A 9,108-nucleotide genomic window follows, 5' to 3' on the forward strand; every position below is an offset into this window, starting at 1 on the left:
ACGTATATAAAGATAACAAGCAAGATAAACACGTAAAATAATAAGGTACAAGTCAACACGAATCCATAACCACGGTACAAGTCATCACCTACGTTATAACATCTAAACCCAACTGTGCCAAGTATTGATAACCATTCCGAATCAGTATATCACAATCATACCACAATAATTCATCACCTATGTTATAGCATCTAAACCCAACTGTGCTAAGTCTCAGCATAACCATTCGGAACAAATATATCATAATCATATCACAACCGTATCACAAAAAACCAAGAGGTATAATGCAATGCAATAATGTAAAATGAATGCATAAACCATGTACCACTCGACCCGGAACATCACATCTAAGACAACCATTCGGGGGACCCGACGAAGTCCATGATCTCTCCACCATGCCGCACATAGCCCAAAGATGACTCCTTCCCACCTATACGCTCATTCCGCACATAAATGAGATGACTCAATATACAATGTGTTTCAACGTATCAGTATTTCTTTCTCACTTCCATCCTCAGTACCACAATAATGAAATATCAATGTATCATAGAAATGAGTATGAATATGATGCAGTGTGATATCACCAATCAATTCAATCCCAAACAGTACCACACATGGCACACGAGTAGTATCAATAATAAGGCTACACCCTAAGCCGCAATGGAAGCACATTTCTCATCTCAATATCAAATCAAGTAAAGTACCGCAATATCATAGTCATGATATATCACTAATTACCAATATCCGATGTCTCAACGTGGCAACAAGCCAATAAGTAAATAGAACAAGATAAGTCAACAAAGTAACGAGATGGCTAGCCCCCAAATCTTACAACAAGGCCCAACCTAAGGCAGTATCCAACCCAACATCATACCCGAAGGTTTACATGCATTCTCCGACAATATCATCTAAATATATGCTTCGCTAATCGAAGGCTCACCATAAGGTAAATTGTAATCTACCTGGAGAGCCGAGTAGCAAAGTCTCCAATAGTCAAACCTTAGTCTTTCCCTTCCTTTGAGCCTCGAGATAATGAAAGTCTAATAATATCCGAATTATGAAATTAGAATCAAGAAGCAACGTCATTCAATCCTTACTTCTATTCAAGACCCAAATCCCAACCTATGGAATGGGGTTTATGAACTAAAAATATGAAATTAGGAACGTATAGGTCTCAACATGAAATTAATATTCTAGGTGATCAATTCCCATCAATTATGTCACGACCCAACCCCGTAATGGTGTCCTGGATTGAACACTCATACGCACCTGATACATAACCAAGATATAAACTTGCATAAATACAAATGGTCACACATAGCCTCGTATTATCGCATAAGAGCAAACATATGTCACAAAAGCCGCGATGTCATAATGTACATAACATATCGAATATATCGCCACGGCGAACGGGACCGCCCAAACATAGAACATACGAGCACATCTATACAAAAATAACCATAATACCCGTATACATGTCGCGTACCTCTAAACAACAACGAATCATATGACGGGACGGGCCCCGTCGTACGAATGAATATATACATATGCAACGGAAGAATATATACCAAAAGACGAAGGAGCACTCCCCAATGAGGTGTCCTAGGCTAGCGGATCACCAACGCGTACGTGGCACGTAAACGCAGCCTCTCAAGAAAGCGGGGTCGGAATATGTACCGAGTATGCAAAGCAAGAAATAGAATAAACAATAAATACAGAAAATAGGTACAATATGCAAAATGTCAAAATATTTAATTTAAAAAAAAATATATAAATCATGCATGGGGCTCTTAGAACTATGGTCGCCCACTCGTCGTTGGCGCCATAACACAGCATCACACCAGAAGGTTTCATATCTCCGTAACCCGACATATCCCCGTAACACATCATAGCACACCGTAACGCCATAACACAGCATAACACCAAATATAAACGGAACCCGGCCCTCCAACAGGAGCTCGGTGAACCGTAATAAAGATCACACCGGAATATAACATAGTACGCACGAAACATAACCGGCCCGGACTTGAAAGATGTACGATCATATGCACGGAATCGTGAGTAACCATATGCATAAAAATAATTATCACAAACTCAATAGGTAAATAAATAATCCATACCGGAGTTAAGGTGATAGTCATATAAGTCCTTTCCGAAAGTCGCTAGAAACGAACATAGAAAAGTCTTGGGCTCCACGGACGGGTATCAACCCCATCCGAGCCCGCCTATGAAAGTTGGGGGATGTTATGCCTTATGGAATCTCCTATGAACGTTTCGGGGCGATCCGAGCTCGTCTACGGAAGCGGTCGTTCGTAGTTACGGAGTCTTTTTCGGAACAAAATTCTTTATATAACTTTTGAAATTCAATCATATGAAAACATAAGTGCCTTAACTTGACTACATTAAGAGAGTAAATCTTTAGTTTAACGAGAATCGTTACAAGCTCGGATCTTAAGAGTGGAGCTAGCCCCCGAGGTTCGTGTCATAGCCTACTTAACACTAGGACATGCCAAAAGAAAGAAGGATTGGGCTTAACATACCTCGCTTCTCGACGCTAATCCAAACTTACGTCGCGGACTTCCCAAGATCTACAATATGTCATTAAATGCCAAACATTAGCTAAAGGCATTTAGGAATTCAATTCCAAGTGAACACTAAATTCTACGGAAATTTGGGCAAAGATTTCCCCAAGAATACAACAACCCCGAGAATTTAACTCCGACAATTCAACAACAACAACACCAACAATCATTCTAACAACATCAACAATATCCGAAATGCATTATAACATTAGTAACTCTCTTTACATCATTCAATAACATTCATTATATTCGGTTCAACTACTTACATTCAAACCAACATCAACGCTCATACGTTTAATTACTAATCCGAAACCCTTCAAACAATATTCAAGAACATTTTAAACAATTCGCACAATATTTCAAACAACCCAAACAATATACCAACTCACCCGAATTCACCTCCAAACCCGAGAGCAACACAACTACATTCCTCTCTCCCAAATTCATGAATTACACCAACAATCCACACTTTAACAATGTCATTTCCATAAATACAAAAATTACATAAGAATCACATTAAGGTGCCAAACGTCCCACATCAATTACAACTTTAACTTAGATCATTAAACTCTCATTTTCATTATAGAACTCACCACGACAACAATCAAAATACTAAATAGAATTGATCAATTCTTTGTCATACAACATGGCCTATATTCGGCCATCACCACACACATACATATTGATGATTCTCATCCATTTCTTCACACTACAACAATCAAAACATGCTAGCTAGAATTTAGTTCATTACCTCAACACAACACAACACACACAGGCGGCCATACACCATGCACACGGCTTCACCTCCACATGCAATTTTTTCATGAATTTCATCCATATTTACATACTACCATACATAAACCATGCATAACATATAAAAGAGAAGATTAAAACTCACCTTTCTTCACAACTTCGCAACTTGGCTAAGGTGGTGAATGATGAAAACGAGTAACTTATTGCTTCCAACAACACTCCCACATTAATAAGGACCCTTCAATTAGTTGATTTGCTAGAAGAAACAATTTTTTTGATGGCTATTTTTGGTCTTGAATTTTTGGGGGCTAGAATCTCATTTCTCCAAGTTTCTTGATTTTTCCTAAGTGTGAAGATGATGAAGAACGAAATAAGTGGTCATCGTTGATACCTATATTAATCATCCATGTGGCCATGGCCCACACCAATTGGGGGTCCAATTTTTTTTTTTTTTTTTTTTTCCTTTTTCATGAAATAAATACTTTCCAAAAATGACGTTTGACCCCAAATGTTTCCTTAATATTTCCATGCCAACCAAATCACAAGCAACTTATGTCTTATAACAAAATCGTGGTTAAAGGTATCGACTTGTACCCCGGAATGGTCTTGTCCCTAACTTATCGTAGTTAACCCGGATTGTCCCGATGTGCAAAATACGGGATATAACAAATTATAAGCTAGAAGAACTAAAAAATCACTTAAATTCGGATTCTAGGCAAAAACCCCAAATTTGGGTATGAACCCTAGCATCTAATTCCATAATTTAGCCACTAATTAGGAAGGAATCATGAAATAATAGTTTCTAATCATCAATTCCATGCTTAATGAAGCTAACCCAATCAATAATTCAAGATTTAATATCCTAGAATGAAGAACCCACAAAACCCTCTTTCACTCCATCATTTTTTAAAGAAACTAGCATGTTTAATGGATTCCTAAGGTGATTAATGAAATAAGGAATAGAAAGGAAGGTGAAAGAACTCACCACAATGATTTTTTATGAAGAACAACCTTGAATGCTCCCAAAAAGGCTCTTAACTCGGAAAGGTATTAAATGAAAGACTTAGGGCTTTTTACACATATTTAATGAATCTAACTACCCGTCACCGCTTCTCGCGCTCGTATTAGCGCTTCGGCGGTCCCGGTTCCGCGGTCCACCGGAATTACACACATGGCCGCTATATGGGCGGCAGTGGCCACCGCTAAATAACACCGCCGCCGTGGTATGGGGCACCACAATTTAAACTCCAAAGTTTCACTAATTCAACCCGAAATCTCGACTATCACCCGAGGCCATCCGCTCGCAAATCATATATGCAGACATACACAAAAACACACTGCGAATGAACTCGAGGCCTCAAAATTTCCAATAGAGGTCTCGTTGACCGAGTCAACTCCCGATACCTCAAAATCAACTTCCTAACTCAAGTCCCATAATGCATCTGAGTGCATTGGGAACCGAACCGAATATACACACAAGTTCTAAAAGGCCATCCCAACTTCTCAGATCGACGGATTCTCGAAAATGGTCCGTTTACCCAAAAGTCAACTTTGAGTCAACTCTTTTTCGCTTTAAGCCCAAATGTCCCATAAAGTCACCCAAATCAAATTCAAAGTCCTCGAGAAGTGTGAAAACAATTTCCTCGGATCAAATGTGAGCTAAACAAGCTCGGAAAAGAGTCAAAAAGACCAAAAAGACTATAACAACCAAACTGGTCGTTACAACTGATGACTGTTTTAAGAGAATTGTAAAGGCCATATTTGAGAATTAAACTCAAAAGCATGCTCATGTTCTCAAGTGGTCATTACATGTGCTCTATGATAATGTATTTGCATATGGAATGATTGACAACATCTTTTTTACTTTAACACGCATGCATACACTCACCATGCTAACTAAATGGACTAAGACATCTGTGGTTGCACTGTCCTGTCTGTCTGAATGAAAATTAGCAGTCTGAAATAGCTAGAAGCCTGAAAGACAAAGTGTTTAGACATTTATCATGATAAAAGGAATTAGATAAACCATTAAGGGAAAAAAAAAAGTTGTTTATGACCCAATTAAGCAAGAGAGACTTTGATAGGTCGTCACTTAGTTGTAGGGAGGTGTAAAGTGACATCCTAGGGTTAAGAAGGGATGAGGAAAGGCTCTTGAGTACCCACTCGGCCCTAGTAGTGCCTCCTCCGGACTACCGGCATTCCTCTCCATTAAACCGCACATCTATGGGACACTCGAGGGCTTTGGAAGTTAAAGGACAAAGGCCGTATGAATTTCATATGATAGAAGATGAGTCTTAGGCTTACTTGAACCACTATGTGTCCCCTTGTCCTTTTTGTCTGTACATAATTATGTCTTTCCATTGGATACTATTTTGTTACTGCTTTAATACCATAGGTGCAAATGTTTAAGGTCTCATTTCTCTTAAAATTAGATGATGAAAGCCCATGCTAGCATGGGCCAAATATAAAAAATAGTTTCATACTTTTCTTTTTAGTCTGTTCAAAAAAGAATAATATATTTTTATGTTTAGAAATCATTTAACTTAAAACTTCCTCTTTTACCTTTAATGAAATGATTTAAATTCACACAAATATCTAGACTTGTTTTAGACCACAAGTTTCAAAGATCTTTCCTTTCTTTTTTAAACTTCGTGCCTAGTCAAACTATGTCACATAAATTAGGACGTAGAGAGTACCTTTTAGTAATATAATTATGAAAATTTTTATTATAGAAAGTATTATAATTCAATTAATTGAAAATATCTATAAATTATTTTACTTAGTCCACTTCTTCCATATGTGACTTTCCTATATATATATATATATATATATATATATATATATATATATATATATATATATATATATATATATATATATATATATATATTCATCATTATTATCATTATTTAAATGTCCTTTTTTTTATAGAAAGTATTATAATTCAATTAATTGAAAATATCAATAAATTATTTTACTTAGTCCGCTTCTTCCATATATGATTTTTCCCGGTTTGGTTCTCCAATTGAAAGATTTGAAATACACCTTCTCCTACCGAGTTTCATGCCATCATCTCTTTCTACTCAACAACACCGAAAAGCGCTTTCATGCGTTAAGCATCCGTCGTAGTCTTAAATTTTTTAAGCATAGACCAACTTCATCATTTTAAAAAAATATATGTATACGTTTCTTGACCGTTTATATTTCGTCTTCTTGATATTATTCCTCATTATTTGTGTGAGATGTATGTATCTAAAATTAGTTCATTTTTGTCCTTACCCAAAGGTATAAGTTTTAAATCTTTTGGTTTTATGAATTCTTTAGCGGTTTTTGTGTTCAATTTAAATCGTTATTTCTTTTTTTCCGAATTTCTCTTCTTGAAATTTTCTCTAAGCGTACCTTTATCATTTTCTGGATTTATTATCATTATTTAAAAGTCCTTTTTTTTTTTTGCATTTTTCTCCTACTTCTTCACATGGACCCCACCTTATTTTTTTTTTTTTTTTTTGCAATTGTCTCCTACATCTTCACGTGGACCCCACCTTATTTTTTTCTCCTACTTCTTCACGTGGACCCCACCTTCATTTTTTTAAATAACTATTATAGAAGAGTGGGTGGACGACGATCCAAACCCACTCCTCTATAGTAGTAGAAAATAGATCCTCATTGCTATAAAAAGTGAAGTATCATGGCTGAGATGGAGACAATATTGAGAGTATAACAATGTATATGCATGTGTATATTTGGTGTATTGAGTTGATAGGAATATGGTTGAAGTCATTTGATCAAAATCTCTCTCTTCTCGTCCTTTCTTGGACTAATAATGCAAGATGTTCACTGAGTATATAAGCATATGTCTTTGAGTATACTTTGGTATATGAACGGGTATATGGTTTAGACTTGGTAATTGTCAAGAAGGGAAACTGACTCTACATATGTTAATGGGCCAATCCTACTTCCATATTTACCCTGTGTATCGACTGATTTTGCTAATAGGCCTGTAGCCCTTTTTTGCTTTTTGTTTTTTTGGCGTTTTGTGTAAAACAATATTGGGCCTACTATTTGGGCCTGTCTCTCCTTTTTTGCTTTTTGTTTTTGGGCAATTCGCGAATTCTTCGTTTTTGGCGTTTTTCAAATCTTTAAATTTTGTAAAAAACAATATTGGGCCTACTATTTGGGCCTGATAATTCTCTCGGATCCGGTATTTTGCCCTTTTTGTGTTTACTTGGCGTTTTGTAAGTATGTCGGGTCCGGCATAACTTTGAAACAATATTGGGCCTACTATTTAGGCTATCAAAGTTATCGCTCTCTGCATACTTATAGATTCCGCCCATAAGGGCATGGTATCGCACGGTCCGACATCGTGTAATTCCTTTTATTCGCATACACGCGACCTAAACCTTGTCTTGCGATTTTTTTTTTAATTTATGCTTGAGCGGGGGTTCGAACTCGTAACCTCATTATTTCGGCGTGAAAGCTCAAAGTTGCAACGCGATGGGCAAAAATTCTACGAAAAAGAAAATTTAAAGACCACTCCCAAAAGAAGGCACTCCGCGCAAAAAAATGTTTGTTTTTTGGCGTTTTGTGTAAAACAATATTGGGCCTATTATTTGGGCCTGTCTCTCCTTTTATTAGATTTGTTTGGCCTCTAATGTGTTTACTTCGATAGACATACTATGCTATAGTTGATGTATATAGTTGATAATTTTATGATTAAGTCTTGTTTAAATAGTTCATTAAGCATAGATGCTTTCTAGCTGCTAAATTACATGGCTTGTCACCTTTCTAAGAGTTTGAACATAATTAGCACAACTCTTAAAGTTCCACAAAAATAACAAGTTTTATTACTTTTTTAAAAATATTAGAAAAAAAAAACGTACAGTTAATTGAAGATTTAAAAATTGCATCCCACTAAACTAGGGATGTGGTTATATTTCTTCATGTTTATCATATTTTCTCTCTCCTCTTTAACTGGTACACTAACTCTTAATCACTATGAAGATAATTCATCTTAATCAGTATATATATTCTATGCATACTAATGTTTTTATATACGTGGTATAATTCAATTATAAGATAATTTTATTGAGGTATAATATAATATACATGGTATAATTCATTTTAGAGGTATACTGATATATTTTATACATAGTATAATTCAACATATACTATAATGTATTAAGGTATAATAATATACACCTGATATAAATATAATATACTTGGTATAATTCATTTTCTGATGTATATAGATGTATTTTATACATAATATAATTCAATATATATAATATATAGCAAAATCAGATTACTAAAATGGAAAGGAAGTAGGAACACAATTAAGTTGGTAAAGATAATTTTTTAGCAAAAAGTAGAAAGATAAGCAAGGTTGTTAATGACTCGTCCAACTACATTCCTTTAATATAGAGGAATCCTTAGGATAGGTAACTCTTAATTGCCATTCAATGTTGATTAGATAATTCTGTTAAGGTTTTGTAAATATTCTTATATAATTGTACAATTATGTTTTTTCCCCTTTTCTTTTTCCCCTCTCCTTTCCGCATGAAACCCGTATGACGAGGGCCACACCTGCATAATTCTCTACTTGTTGGCCAGAGGCCCAACCCCCCTTTTTCTTCACCGAGTCAAAAGCCAGCGTGGAAGGTCCAATCATGGATGAAAATGATTAACTGGTGGGCTCGGTAGGCCCACTTGCCTTCCCTATCTTTTATTTCTTTTATGTATATATTATTTCTGAAATAATGTAAAAAATTTAAAT

This window comes from Lycium ferocissimum, chromosome 8, assembly GCF_029784015.1.
Source record: "Lycium ferocissimum isolate CSIRO_LF1 chromosome 8, AGI_CSIRO_Lferr_CH_V1, whole genome shotgun sequence".
NCBI classification, from domain to species: domain Eukaryota; kingdom Viridiplantae; phylum Streptophyta; class Magnoliopsida; order Solanales; family Solanaceae; genus Lycium; species Lycium ferocissimum.